The sequence below is a fragment of the Leopardus geoffroyi genome, chromosome A1, assembly GCF_018350155.1.
Source record: "Leopardus geoffroyi isolate Oge1 chromosome A1, O.geoffroyi_Oge1_pat1.0, whole genome shotgun sequence".
In the NCBI taxonomy this organism is placed as follows: domain Eukaryota; kingdom Metazoa; phylum Chordata; class Mammalia; order Carnivora; family Felidae; genus Leopardus; species Leopardus geoffroyi.
The window spans coordinates 52,753,305-52,768,370 of NC_059326.1; the positions used below are offsets into that span (position 1 = coordinate 52,753,305).

At 40.8% G+C, this 15,066-nt stretch overlaps 1 long non-coding RNA gene across 1 annotated transcript; it reads left to right on the plus strand.

The window, feature by feature from the left end:
- The first annotated feature begins 76 nt into the window (after positions 1 to 76).
- On the plus strand, positions 77 to 9,091 carry LOC123599030. Its single transcript, XR_006712942.1, has 4 exons — positions 77 to 662; positions 6,608 to 6,708; positions 7,115 to 7,224; positions 8,908 to 9,091. It is a non-coding gene; the product is annotated as an uncharacterized LOC123599030 (long non-coding RNA).
- The last annotated feature ends 5,975 nt before the right edge of the window (positions 9,092 to 15,066 follow it).

The following is a 15,066-nucleotide window of genomic DNA, read 5'->3' on the forward strand; positions in this document are numbered from 1 at the left end:
TTCGTTTCCTTCCTTCCTCCCTCCCTCCCTCCGGAGCTTCCTTCCTTTCCTCCCTTTCTTACTTTCATTCAAAAAAAAAAAAAGGCCCCGGGTTCGGAAGCTGCAAGATTCTTGAGAATGAGGAGGAAGGCGGTTTACTGTGGGCATCGATGGAGGATCTTGAAAGTTTAAATGAAAGAGTAACAGTGCAGAGCAGAGAGGAAGATGGGGAAAGCGATTTTAAATGCCTTACTCTTTCCCGGAGGGTGGGTGGAAGTTTTCTGCCTAAAAATTAAACCCCACACAGTCTGCAAACGCACGGCGCAGTCAAAACAGGAAGAGATAAAATGTTATGTATACATTTTAATTTTCAAAAAAAACAAAAAACAAAAAAACCTTTCTGCCGCTCTCAGATCTTTTTCTATTCTGAAATGATGCGATGTTCCTTAAAAACAACAAACAGTGATTGTCTCTTGATCTCTTTCTGAGACGATTTGGATACATTTAATCGCAGGTTTCCCTGAAGGCTTGCTTTTCGTTGGCCCTTCTGTGGTTTCTAACGGAGACTAAAGGGTCAGAGCCACGAACTCTGATTTACACGTCCAAGTGAGAAAGCTGCGAACAGTGCCAGCCGTCCATCCTCTGGAAAGCACTTGAACAAGCCTGTGAAGCCTTCATTTCAGGTGCGTGGTTTGGATAAGCTAGGTAACATTGGGCTGTAGAACTCGGAAGGAGAATGTGTGAGGTTCTAAGTTAGCATTTCCTACTAGTGAAAAAGAAAAACTCTAAAAGTTCCTTCATGAATCTTGAATGTAACAGATTTGGAATTTAATTGCAACTTACTTTAAGTGAGGGCCAATGTGATTAATTTATGCAAACAAATAACAGTTTGTGAGTAGAGAGATTAAAAACAAAACCAATGGAACTACTTCTACTGATCTTTGGGAAAACGACACAGAGACAGTATAATTAGAAGCAGCATGTGGTCAAAGGAAAGGGTTTCTGGATCTGTACAGGACGGTAGAAATCACTGTCCCAACAACTTTCTGGCTCTACTGGCTTCGGATAATTTATTTGACCTTTCTGCTTCTTAGCTTCCTTCTTGGTAAAGTGTTTGTGTGTGTGCGCGCATTAAAAGAGGTCAGTGTATGTTTACTATCATGTCTCAAAGAAACAGACAATAATGAGACTGGACCAGCCTGGAGAAGCCTAAGTCCAGTTCAAAATCTGCTCAGGTGACAGTGAAAATTCTTTGAAACATCTCAATAACTTCATTTCCTGGGAATTGGAGGCCATCATGCGTTTGGAATTGGAGAACTAGGGAAAACTGCCTGGTTATTGGCCACTTTTTCAAAACGCCTGGCATAAAGTCACTTGGTTTGTCTATTTTTTTGGCTTTTTGAAGTCATATTTTTATGGAGTCTGGAATTCACATGTTTTCCTAATGCATCATTCCTGGCCAAGAGTGTAGATGTTAGGCTTCAGAATGAGACAGCTCCAGGTCGATACCCACTGTCATTCAAGTTTCACCTTGTCCCCAGCCTGCTGTGTTCTTCCTATTCTCACCTCACTGATAGCTACTATGGTATGTTAGGACCTGTCATTCCCACCCTTTGAGTGGGATGTAGGACTGAGAATGTTTTGCCTTTCACATCCATCCCTAGAAACTGCAGCAGGGAGACATGTGGAAGACATTTTTTTTGTGGTTGTTTTTTTAGTTCTTGGGGCAAATTCATTTCTTGTTAATCACCTCAATGATTGGTGTTAATACTCAGTCACAAAGCTGAGTTTAAAAAATCATACCCTACCTTTTAGGTAAAATGTCAAAACCTAGACTCTTCCCAACATCTCTTTCCACATTCACTATCATTGTCACGGCTTCTTGGTGCTTAGTGCTTTGTCCACGTAGTTATTTCTGTGTTGATCACGTTGTATTATATTTGGTTATATGTTTGCCCCCACAATAGACTGTTTCTTGAGGTCAGAGATTGTGTATGATATCTAGTATCTGGTACTCGGTGACTGTTCCACAAAAGGTAATATTTTCTTTAGCTACAGACACAGGCTGCTGTAAAAATTGCCTTTACTTGTTTTTCACTTCAAAATGGAAGACTTTTTAAAAATTTGATTTTTGCTAATTATAAACTTAATTTAAAATTAAAAATTAAATTATAATTTAAAAAATTAGCTTGTTGCTAATTATAAAAATAATAAGGCTCATCTTAAGAAAAGCCATTTTTAAATATATAAAATAATAAGCAGGGGTGCCCTGGGTGGCTCAGTCAGTTAACCATCTGACTTCAGCTCAGGTCATGATTTCATGGTTTCTGAGTGCAAGCCCCACATTGGGATCTGTACTGACAGCGCAGAGCCCGCTTCAGATCCTCTGTCTCTCTCTCTCTCTCTCTCTCTCTTTCTCTCTCTGCCCCTCCCCTGCTCACTCTCTCTCTCTCAAAAATAAATAAACATTGAAATAATAATAAAATAAAATAATAAGCCAAATTTCTTCGGTACTAACGCCTCACTTTTCTATCCTGTGTGGTAATTGCTGTTAAATTCTAGAACATATCCAAACATTTTAAGTCATGTATATGTGTATAACCACAAATAGGATCATACCATAACATACCTGCTTTTTTTTTTTTTTAACTAATGTTTGGTGGATAGGTACACACACGTACATATCTAAATAATACTGTTAGCAATGCAGGTTGATTACAACTCCCTCTAGGCCCAAACTGATGGCATGCCAATTCCCAGGCTTTGCTTTTGATAATGCAAATGGTTTAAGGCTAGGAACTATCCTTTCCTTCTGCTCTATGAACAGCATTTCCTTTTGTTGACAAATCATGTTCTAAATAGATGTTATTTGGCCAATTTTGTTAAATTAACGCTATTACTCTAATAGAAAAACAAAGATTACTTGGCTCATTGACTTCCTGCTTAATCTCTTTCTGGACTTCCTAGTAGCCTTATGGAGAGTCCTGTGACCCAAGGAATTCTGTCAGATATAACATCTGAGATGGGCTAAAGCCCCCTAAATTCTTAGAATTATAAACTTTTACAACTAGAAAGAATCTAGAGGTTTTTTTTTTTTTTTTTTTTTTTTTTTTTAGCAGGTTTCTCCTTTCAGAGATGAAGATATTGAGACCTAGAGAGATAAACCACCAGGAAATGGTAGATTTGGAACTAAATCCTAGATCTCACTTGGATTCTCTGAGATTGTTGGCCCCATGCCTTAGTGTAAGTGCAAGATGTATTATTATTAATAAAGTAGTTCAGTAATAAAAAGTCAGTTATAATTGAATTTCTTTGCTAAGAAAACCATCAAATAGCTATGGAACACCTTTTACCCCTTGTTTAAATCAGATTCATTTTTATGATAAATTATTTAAAAGCAAGTTTAAAAAAATATAAAATCTTAAGTGCTATTAAAAATTGATTAGGCATGCATTATTCTTTCATTGACCCAGTTCAGATTGTTTTTTAATTTTTTTTGGTCAAAGCTAATAAATTTGAGTAGATGTTTCAGACAGACATTTTGTAATCATTTGGTCATCAGTCAATTAATCACAACTTCATAAATATTGATTTCAGATTATATTTATTTTTCATTCCTGAAAGACAATCTTTTTTGTTGTTGTTTGTTTTAAATTTATACTCCCCCACTTGGATTGTGGTTAACACTGAGGAAACTCATAAAAGTTAGATTAATTTAAGCATAGGTGCTGGCCCAGCACCTTGACGTCTTGACCATGGACGTCAAGAACGGTACTGCCTTCTCACAGACTGCAAATTCTGAACTAAAATGTCTTAAGATAGTGGCATGAAAGATGCTTGTTACAACTATAGCAAAAGAACTTGGGTTTTTCTTGCAAGGTTTTTGTTTTTGTTTTTGTTTTTTTAAAGAAAAGACTACTAAAAGTTAGCCTGCATTCATTTAATGTACTTCTATTAAAAACATTAAGGAACAACTAATTCAGACAATGTTCTGCCTCATGGAGCTTTCATTCTAGTGGGAAGGTTCTACTGCATTGGCTTGGAGCCAAATCTTTGCCTCTTGAGTAGCAGTTGAGGTTTTAATGCTGAATTTGCATATCAAGTTTGTATGTAAATCACAATATAAGTGATTGCGAAATGAATAAATAAATGAATGAATAAATAAATTAATTAAAACTAGTTATCTGGTGTTCCATTAATATTTGAAAATTTTAAATGGCTTTTTAAAAATGTTTATTTAATTTTGAGAGAGAGAGAGAGAGAGAGAGTGTGTGTGTGTGTGTGTGTGTGTGTGAGCGGGGGAGGGTCAGAGAGAGAGAGGGAGACAGAATCAGAAGCAGGCTCCAGGCTCCTAGCCGTCAGCACAGACCCCGATGTGGGGCCCAAATCCACAAGCTGTGAGATCATGACCTGAGCCGAAGTCGGACGCTTAACCGACTGAGCCACCCAGGCACCCCTAATTTTTTTTTATATGCCAGGCACTGGTCTAAAAGCTGGGTGTACAGCTGTGAATGCCTGCCTACTTTTATTCATCCAACAACCACTTCACTGACTACCATTGACATGCCAGCCACTGTGCTATTAATGAGCCACTTTATAAATGGAACCACTGAGCCCAGCTCTTCTATTCTACCATAAAAATGCCTATTTCTACAGTAATTTCTCTTCCGGATGTGCTTATTGTCAGTTAGCCTCTGGCATTGTGACACAGCAAGTTATCGTTTTAAATATTTTAAAATGTTGCAAATTGGGTGATTGTTTTAAATTAGGTAATTTTTAAAAGAATATTTTAGTTCCACCTAAGGCTAAGTGGTACTTCACAAATGTTTGTTGAATGCTAGAGAATAAATAAAGGGAAATGTTATCTCTGGGAATATTGTATCAGATTTTAACAGGAACCAGGAGACGGAAAAGCAGTGGGTTTTGCCACAGTAGCAGAATCGGGAACCCAGTTCTTAAGATCCTGACTGCTTTTGTCTTTAAATTGCCCGCAGAGCACTTCTTTTTCTTTTTGCCCTTTGTTTAGGGGTTAGCAGAACTTCCAAGGAAAGATCCTCCCATAAGAACTTAAAGCCAGGCCCTTGTTTTCAAGTTATTTACTTAAGCCCTATAAATAATGGCACTCCATCTGAGGACACCTCTCTTACAAAGGCATCCTGCACTTGGCCATGGAGTCATCAGCGGCTGGCTGCAGCCTTGCCAAGTTGCTTTAGGTAAAGCATCAACACCTCCTTTACACACTCAACACTCCCCGTCATTGTTTTAGCAGCTGAGTCATTTATTACAAGTGTTATTTAAGATATGGCTCTATTTCCCCATATCACCATCTTCACCTCTCTGATCTATGATTTTTACTTCTTTTTCTCCCCACACCACTCACTACGACAAGTCTCAACTTTTGTCTCTTTCATGAGGCTTTTCTTGCATGCCCGAGCCTCCTCATAACCCTCTTGCCTTTCAAATTCTGTATCACCTCTAATCTATATCAACCAGTTTTGTACCTCATGAATGTATTCTCCAAGCCCCTATTGAACACCTACTATGGCTCAAGCACAATGACAAATGCTAAAGCTAAAAAGCTGAAAGACTGGCTGGAAGTCTGAGATCAAGGTGTCACAGGCTTGCTGCCTTCCGAGGGCGATGAAGACGAATCTGTTCCATGCCTGGCTCCCAGCTTCTGGCGGTTTTCTGGCATTCTTTGGTGTTCCTTGCTTGTAGAAGCATCACTAAGATGCCTACCTTCATCTTTATGTGGCTTTCTCCCTATGTGCATGTCTGCGTTCTAATTTCCCCTTTTTATAAGGTTGGCAGCATGGATTAAGGGCCCGCCCTACTTCATTACCACCTCATCTTGCTTAGTTAGTTATATCTGTGATGACCTTCTTTCCAAAGAAGGTCACATTCTGACATAATGGGCTTAAGACTTCCAAATATGAATGGGGGGGTGCACAACTCAACTTGTAACAGTATCTGTGAACACTATTTAAAATGATGTCCAACTCCCTACCTTCAGGGCTCATGGTTGGTCTGCTAGGCCTTGCCCTCCTGTCTGTGGTGGGAGCCTGGGTCTAGTTTAGCAAATAAGATACAAGTAGAGGCAATGTGGTTACTTCTTGGCTGGAGCATTTCGTTGTCTGTTTGAGGTTGCTGAGAGCTCTCTTTCCCTCTGCCGTGGTGACCAATAGCATGTAAGATGGAACATATACCGAAAGCAACATGGAACGAGCTTTGACTCTTGATCGGCAAATAGCCTGAAAGAAAACTGAACCTTTATTATTATAAGTGACTAAGTTGTGTTACTATATCATAACCTAGTCTTTCCTGTTACAATAACTTTGAGGAATATGATTTGTTTGTATTTTGCTAAGGGCTGAATTGTGTCTTCCCAGAATTTATATGATGAAGCCTACACTCTCAATGTGACTGTATCTGGAAATAGGGTCTTCAGTAGGTAATTAAGGCTAACAGAGATCATGAAGGTGGACCATAATCCCATTGGACTGTGGCCTTGTAAGAAGAGAAAGATCTCTCCTTCTCTTTCTCTCTCTCTCTCTTTCCCATCTCCCTGTTTTTATTTCTTTCTGAATTTTCATTTCTCTCTTTCTCTCCACTCCCCTCCCCCACTTAGGGACACATGAAGACCAAGGCCGTCTGCAAGCCAGGAGGAGAACTCTCCTCAGAAACCGACCACCTGTGGCATTCTGATCTGGGACTTTCAGTCTCTGAACTGTGAGAAAATAAATGTCCGCCACTTAAGCCACCCCATCTGTGGTATTTTGTTAGGGCAACCTGAGCTGACGAAGTCACTTTTTTTTCTTACTTATATTGATTTATATGTTTTCCTACTTACACTTATTTAGACTCTCATAATTTTTTCTTGTGCTTTTTCTAATCTATGAAAAATATTAGTTTTGTAATTATAAAAGATTTAACACTTGAAGAAAATTCCTTCAAAGCATGCATCATTATGCCACGTATTTTAGTAGATGTGCCACCCAGGTTATCTTTACAATGAACTAAATTCAAAGGAAAACCAAAATTCAATTCAATTTCATAGAAATGTGTTGAAAGCTACAGCTCTCGTGGCCGCTGTCCTGAAGAGCCTCACACCAATCTCCTACCTCTCTTTCTGCAGATACAGACTTTTAATGATAACACAAACCATTTCTGTACTTCACGAACTGAAACGGCGATTTGTGGTGTGGCATCGTTCTCAGTCTTCCTCGAGTGTTCCCTGAGATGGAGGTAACTGTGATAAATCGTATGACCGTTCACCAAAATCGGCTTCCGCTCCACTTCCTGGACGAGGATTAGATTGTAGAGTTCCACCAGAGTGGGGCCAATGAAATGTGAGCAGAAGCGACATAGATCTCTTTCAACCCGAAGCTCTAAGAGCCCGTGCTTTCTTCCTCACTCCTCTCCCCCTCGCTCTGGGTACTGGCAATCGCTCCCTATGCCCGGGTCACAGGGAAGACAACAGAGGGCAGAGCCTCAGGCCAAGTCCAGTAGACTTGGAACATGAGCTGGGAAGTCTGTTGTCATAAGCCACCGCGATGTTGGAGCGTTTCTTTTTTAACAGCTACACATCCTAGCCCATCCTCACCTATACAACGTTGGGCACGCTGTGTGAGACTCGGTGTGTGGTGTCTGTGTCTGTACACATGGCACGGGTTAGCTTTTCCTTGGGACAACATGTGTGACAGACACAGACATAAAGCACTCTGTTCTCCCTTTAGGGGAATCTTGGTGCTGCAGCAGTTGAGGGTATTGTCAGCAAACGTCCTTCAGTTCTCAGTCCTTCAGGGTCTGCCTCAGCTGCAGAGAACCATCTCTACCAACGTCATATCCTTCCTAGGCTGGCCCACATCTGGCAGCCGAGGGAGGTAGGGATGTAAAGGTCCGGCCAATGAAGGACAGCTCTGTTGGGTCATTCAGCTCTAGAGCCCCCTGTGAAATCTGTCAGGTGTGGGTGGGCCCGCACCCCAGCCTGGATCCTTCCTTTGCCCAATCCTACTTCCTTCGCTTCTCGTCCACAGGTGTTGACCGCAAGGGCACTTCCTAACAAACCTTTTGCACATTCAGCTGTTTCAGAGTCTTCTTCCCAGAGAACCCAGTCTGCCCCCAACATGCCTACCTTTAAAGAAAATGAGAGAAGTGAGTGTGTGTGTGTGTGTGCGTGTGTGTGTGTGTGTGTGTGTGTGTGTGTGTATACACATATGCTGCCAGTGGGTCTCTGTGCCTCGTTGTCTCCCCCACTTTCCTCCTTTGGTGACCCATTTGTTCATAAATATGCCATTATTACTAATTAGCTGCAGCCAACCTCTGCTCCTGCGGGCCTTGGAGACTGTCTACCTTCCTCTAGCAGGTATGACAAATGTGCGAGTATAACTGGCAGAGTGTGACCTCGTTTCTTTGTTTAAAGTCGTTGGGAATAAGAAGGACCATTCAGAGGTCAAGAGGCTGGGCCACTTTAATTTTTGTGTTTTATTTATTTTTAGATTCTTCGGTATATTAAAAACTGAAAAAATGCCGAGTGTCACAAATTGTGTGGTGTATGCTGAATATTTACATTTAACAGATTCATTCCTTTAGCCCAAAATACAAGGCAGTGTAATTACTTTCACATTGACCAAAATAATTATAGGATTTATCATAGACTACGAACTCCTGGCACTACAGGTAGTACTGTCTTGTACAAGTTTGGGTTTGTTTTTGTTTGTTTTCAATCCATGGGTCACATCCCCATCAGCGGGCCATGAAATCAATTAGTGGGTGAAGAACAGGGCAACCAAAGTGGAAAAAACTCCTTCATCCCCTGTCCCTCCAGCCAAGGTGAAGTAACTGAAAATTTTTATGTGGGATTTGTGACTGTCCCCTTCTAGCTGATGCAGTCTCCTAATTTATCCTGACTTTCTCCACTTTCCCCAGGCCTTCTCCTTCACCTCCATCTGTCCTGATTGCAACCAACACTTTAAGAACCTTCCAGTTGCACGCAATGGAACATAAATACATGCTACATTGCATGTGGTAATGGTAAAAGTATTATTTGTTCTGGGTGGTGATGTAAAGTAGATTTCTTACCGAGGCATGTATTAAAATGTTCGAGAACTAGTATCTTAATGTATATATTTGGGCTGAGTGTTGGATGTCTCCTTTTAATATCATCAGTGTGCCTCTATGATGGAGTATTTCTATTCTTTTTTTTTAATTTTTTAAAATGTTTTATTTTTTTTTGAGAGAGAGATAGAGAGTGCGAGTGGGGGAAGGGCACAGAGAGGAGGAGACACAGAATCCGAAGTAGGCTCCAGGCTCTGAGCTGACAGCACAGAGCCCGAAACGGGGCTCAAAGTCACAAACTGTGAGATCATGACCTGAGCCGAAGTCAATGTTTAACCGACTGAGCCACCCAGGTGCCCCTATATTCTTTTTGAGATGATGTTAAAAGTCAAATTTTGAGTCAGCTGATAAAGGTAAGACTTGGGGCAAAAGAATCTTCTAGTCCTCTTCCAAAAGAGGCTTCTTTGCCCCCGTTGCCCGTTCTTCTTACTCCTTCACCGAAGCATAAAGTTACACGTTATATGGTTTCAAGGAATAGTCTAAACCTCATTGCTGTGACTTTACAAAAACTGCAGAGAAGCAAAAGGAAAGGGTCTTTTATTGCAATTTCTTTCTCAGACACATAACCCTAGCAGAGCGGCTAACGGTAACTCAGTGAGAATGGTGGTTCAGTCACGCAGATCTTTCTGGTGGACGTATTGGTAAATAGCTTGCCATTCTTCCTGTTGTATAGTTAGAAAATTGAGGTTCAGAGAGGTAACAAAACCACATAGGTATTAAATGCCATAAATAGATTTTCTGACTTGTATTCCAATGGCTGTTTATTCAACAATAATTTGTCAAGGATGCGCTATGTTCTGGAAAATATGTGTTAGGCCTGAAGGATATTGAACTGAGAGAGACATGGTGTCTGCCTTCAAGGAGCTTAATCACTCTGGTACTAAAAGTACCTTTAAAACTCAATCAAAATATAGTAAGATAATATAGCCATAACAGCTACCACTTATAGAGCACTTATTCTGGGGGCAGGTGTGGCGTCTACACAGTGCCGTGGAGACCGTGAGAAGAAAGTCTCTTTCAGGGTAGGGATCAGGTAAGCTTTTGCATTCCTGGGAAAGGATAGTTGGAATGTCCAGTAGCCAGAGGAGACAGCACGGGCCCTCAGAACAGTGGGAACTGTGTGTGCAGAGGAAATGGCTGGGTGACAGAGAGACTTCTGTTACCAGGATGCATGCACAACTTTGGCTATGCAGTAGGGAAAGGAAATCAGGAATATTCCGGAATTTCTACTTGGACAGCAAGGTGGGAGGTGGGATGGAGGCAATTACTGAACTTGAGAAGTTTGTTTAAGATTCAGTGTTGGGATCTTAAAATGGATATTCACTGTCCAGAAGAATTAGCACGTTCTAAACTGTTAGGTTTGTATTTGTCATAAATGACTAGGTTGTAGGAAAAGCTGGTTAAAGTCAGGTTTTTTTTGTTGTGACTGGCTTTGCAGAATTTATTTGGAAAAGAAGAATACATCTTGGGATACTTCAATATGCAAACTTTTCCATGGAGGGCTCTTGTCTCTTGATTTAAATTCTATAGCTAAAAGATTGAGGGAATAAGAGAACTCAGTTTTAAAATGTTTATATAAATATAGGAAACCAATGCAATAGGTGGACAATGGACAGGTAATTACCAGAAGATGCAGTCTTATTGAATGAAAACAGGATACAGTTGAAAATAAAATTTGTATTCAATGATGCTTGAATAGCTCTGTCATTACTTTGTTATGTTAGTCATTATTTGGGTGGATCTACAAGGGATATAACACCATTATGTAAAAATAAATTTTTATTTACTTCAAAGATTTCATTTTTTTTTTCAACGTTTATTTTATTTATTTTTGGGACAGAGAGAGACAGAGCATGAACGGGGGAGGGGCAGAGAGAGAGGGAGACACAGAATCGGAAACAGGCTCCAGGCTCTGAGCCATCAGCCCAGAGCCCGACGCAGGGCTCAAACTCACGGACCGCGAGATCGTGAACTGGCTGAAGTCGGACGCTTAACCAACTGCGCCACCCAGGCGCCCCAAAGATTTCATTTTTAAGCAATCTCTACATCCAAAGTGGGGCTCGAACTCACAACCCTGAGATTAAGACTCACATGCTCCACCGACTGAGCTAGCCAAGCTCCCCTAAAAATAAATTTTCATGAGTATGAAAGTATAAATCTGGAGGACGCCTGGGTGGCTCAGTCGTGTAGGTGTCCGACCAGCTCAGGTCATGCTCTCATGGTTCCTGAGTTCAAGCTCTGCATTGGGCTCTCTGCTGTCAGTGCAGGGCCCGCTTGGGATCCTTCATTCCCACTGTCTCTGCCCCTCCCCCGCATGCTCTCTCTTTCTCTCTCTCTCTCTCTCAAAAACAAATAAATGTTAAATAAAAGTATAAGTCTGTAGGAGTCAAAACATGTGCTAAATGGGAAAAAAAATTCAATTACTGACTAAAGCCCTTTTCATTAATTTTTTATTATATTTTTAATGTTTATTTATTTTGAGAGAGAGAGAGAGAGAGAGAGAGAGAGCATACTGGGCAGAGAGAGAGAGGGAGAGAGAGAATCCCAAGCAGGCTTCACGCTCAGCGCAGAGCACAACATGCGGCTCAATCTCATGACTGTGAGATCATGACCTGAGCTGAAATCAGGAGTTGGGCATTTAACCAACTGAGCCACCCAGGTGCCCCAAGCCCTTTTGTAAACTGGTGAAAATAGAGTATGCTGTGCTTTTTAGAGAACAAATGGAGGTAATATTTTGGAAAAGAAAAGCAAGGCAGGAAGGAAATGTATACACACTGTGTTCCTGCTGTATGTGTATCGACATACTTCCTCTTCACATACTGCCTTCATATGCAACTATAAAGCAAATATCTGTTATGCAGAATTCAAACGACCAGAGATCTCAGATAACCAGTATCAATACTACACAAATATAATTGGAATTCTTAATGATGATTCTGTGACTCTGCAGGATCTTGCCATGCCTCTGGGATCCTCAAGGCTGTATTATTAAATTATGTCAAGGTCCATATTAGTGTTAATTATGTTTTATTATATTATTTGAACATTGGTTATCCTTCTGTGCTATACATTGTTACCCTCCTTTGACCTGATAGCTAATTAACTATGTTTTAATTTGCTGTGTGTAAATTTTGCAAAAAAAGTCCATTAACATGCACATTTGATTTCATAACTGATCTTTAGCTGTGAGTGTAAATGTGGCATTTGATAAAACATCCCACTAATATGAAAAGAATATAACCTAGATGCACTATTACTGTCTTATATATATATGTTTTCTTCTACATTACCTTTTTGAGACATTTGGCAGGAAAAAGGTGGGATTTTTTTTGGTTTACAAAAAAATCAAGATATAATGTTAGTATATGGCATCAGTGAGCCCTGGTCACTGTCTGGTTTACTATTCTGTTCTCTAGCTTATGCTCTGTAGCTCTGTTTATCTCTTTAGTTCCAAGTTTGATCTTTGGTGATAATACCAAAGACACGCCTCGGAACAATCAACATTTGGCAGAATGTGCTTTCTAATTCTAAGTTTGCAGACCATAATAACCAAGGTAGGGTGTTCAAGTCAGGGAACCCATCCTTTTGGAGCCCTCTCCTCTAAACTAGCTCCAATTTGAAGGAACGATAAGAGGTTTGTTTTCAGGATAGTAATAATGGCCAGCTGCTTACTGGATTCCACTTACTGGATTTCAGTCAGTCTTAAGAGCTTTAAGTGCTTCTGCTCATTTAATTCGTACAACCCTGTGAGATTGTTACTGTTTTACTTTTGAGAAAACTGTGGTTCATTCGTTCATTTAGCAAGTGCATATGTTAACACATACTATCTGCCAGGCACCAGTCTAGGTTTGGGCCTAGCAAAGAGTAAAATAGACACAGAGTTCCCGCCTTCTTAGAGTCTACATTTGCTGTAGCCTCCAAAAAGGTTTTGAGAACTTGGGAACCTCAAGCTAGAGTGCCTTTTGAACTCCAAGCCAAAATGTCACAGAATCTATTTGGCTCAGCGAGGGTTTCTGAGTGTCTACTGTGCATGCTCAATGGGAACAGCCTAAGACTGAGAGTCAGACATCCTCACGATGTGTCTTTGGGGCAAGTTCCCAAGCTTCTCTGACTGTATGGGTACTAGATGAGGTATCACTGAGTTACTCTACTTTTGTAATGGTTCTTTGTGCCTAAAACCTTTAGATACAGTCTATAAAAATATATGTACTCCAGAAACATTTGTAGATGCTGACTTTGAGGAATGTAAACCTTCTGTAGGATTATGTAGTTTGAAAGTTTATTATTAAGCTTCGGATTAATAATTAGAAAGATTGGAAAGATGCTATTATTTCAGTTTTACATTTGTGAAAACTGAGGTGAAGTGGCTTGCCCTAGGACACAGAAGGGACAAACATTGGGACAAAGATTCAAATTCCTCTCTTCTTGGGGGTGCCTGGGTGGCTCAGTCAGTTAAGTGTCCAACTCTTGATTTCAGCTCAGGTCATGATCTCATGGTTTGTGAGTTCAAGCCCCACATGAGGCTCCATGCTCTCAGTGCAGAGCCTGCTTGGGATTCTCTCTCTCTTCCTCTGTCTGCCCCTCCCCTGCTCTCTCTCTCTCTCTCTCTCTCTCAAAATAAATGAATAAGCTTTAAAAAATCCTGTCTTCTCACAAATTCTGGCCCAGCTCTGTCTCTATTTGGAAGGTAAAACTGAGCTTGTCTTGGAAAGAATTATTAATCTTTTAGTATATTCAAGATACTGTGAACAAAGATAAATGGAATACGGACTCTACTTTGTAGCACTTGTAGTTCAGCAGTAGGGGAAACACTTATACATAAAAACTTCTAAAAAGGAATAAAATGGCAAGAGTCTTAAGGAAGATTAAAATATGTGGCAATGGGAATTGGTTGGTGGGATAAATTATTTTAAGTGGGCATAAAAAAAGATTACATAGAAAAACACCATTTAAGCTTGTCATATATGAACATATGGAGTGTGTGTGTGTGTGTGGGGGGGGTATTTTAAGTGATAGCCTAAGGTAAGTTATGGAAATAGGAAAGGATTAAGAAACAACTCAGAATTCAGTTTAGCCGGAGCATAAGCTGTGTAAGGGTAGCAGTAGAAAGGCCGGTGAGACGGGCTTGAGGCCACTGGTGAAGGTCCCCAGGAACTGGACTTTGCTTTGTAAGCTCTTAGGAGCCAAAGGACATTTTGAGCAAGGGAGTGTATGATCAGAGTTGTGCTTCAGGAGATCCAAACCATCAACAGTGTATAAAATGGATTGGATTATGGAATACAAAGGCAGAGTGTTATGCATGCTCCATGGTGCCAGGAATAAGAGAGGTGGATCTATATAGACTGGAATACTGAAGGATTTTCCTAGAGCAGGGATAACTTGGTCTGGACTTCGAAGAATGGCCAGATCTGCTAGGGAGAGGTCTTGGTGGATGAGGATGAGCATTCATCCTTCTAGCATTCATTCTCATCAGGACCATGGTTGTTTTAGGAATAAAAAGACATACGCCCTTTGAAGAGCAAAATGAATAAACAGAAGGGCCCCCCAGAGTGAATCCGAGGGTTCAGAAAGCTCTGGAATCAACCAAGGAAGTAGAGTCAGGGGCCAGAGATGCCTCTGGGGCTGCATGACCTAATCCTAGGGCAAGTTGAGGCCCCGAGACAGGAATTTGACTCTTAAGGAGAATGTGAGGCTTTATGGTATTCCCAATCGCATCAAAACTTAAACAGTCATCACTAGATTTATAGAGGATGGATGGACAAGATTAGACCAGGTGGCCGGACAAGACTCAGAAGCTCAGCCTGAAGCAATGTAGCTCTGCTAGGAACAGCTGGGAAACAGCTGCAGCCAACAGCCCCTGCTGGCAAGCTACTGCCAGCGACAGGCGTGCTCAGCACCCGGAGAAGTGACACGAAACCTGCAACGCGAAGCACTGGGCATCAGACCTTCCAGGCCAAACCTGAGACACAC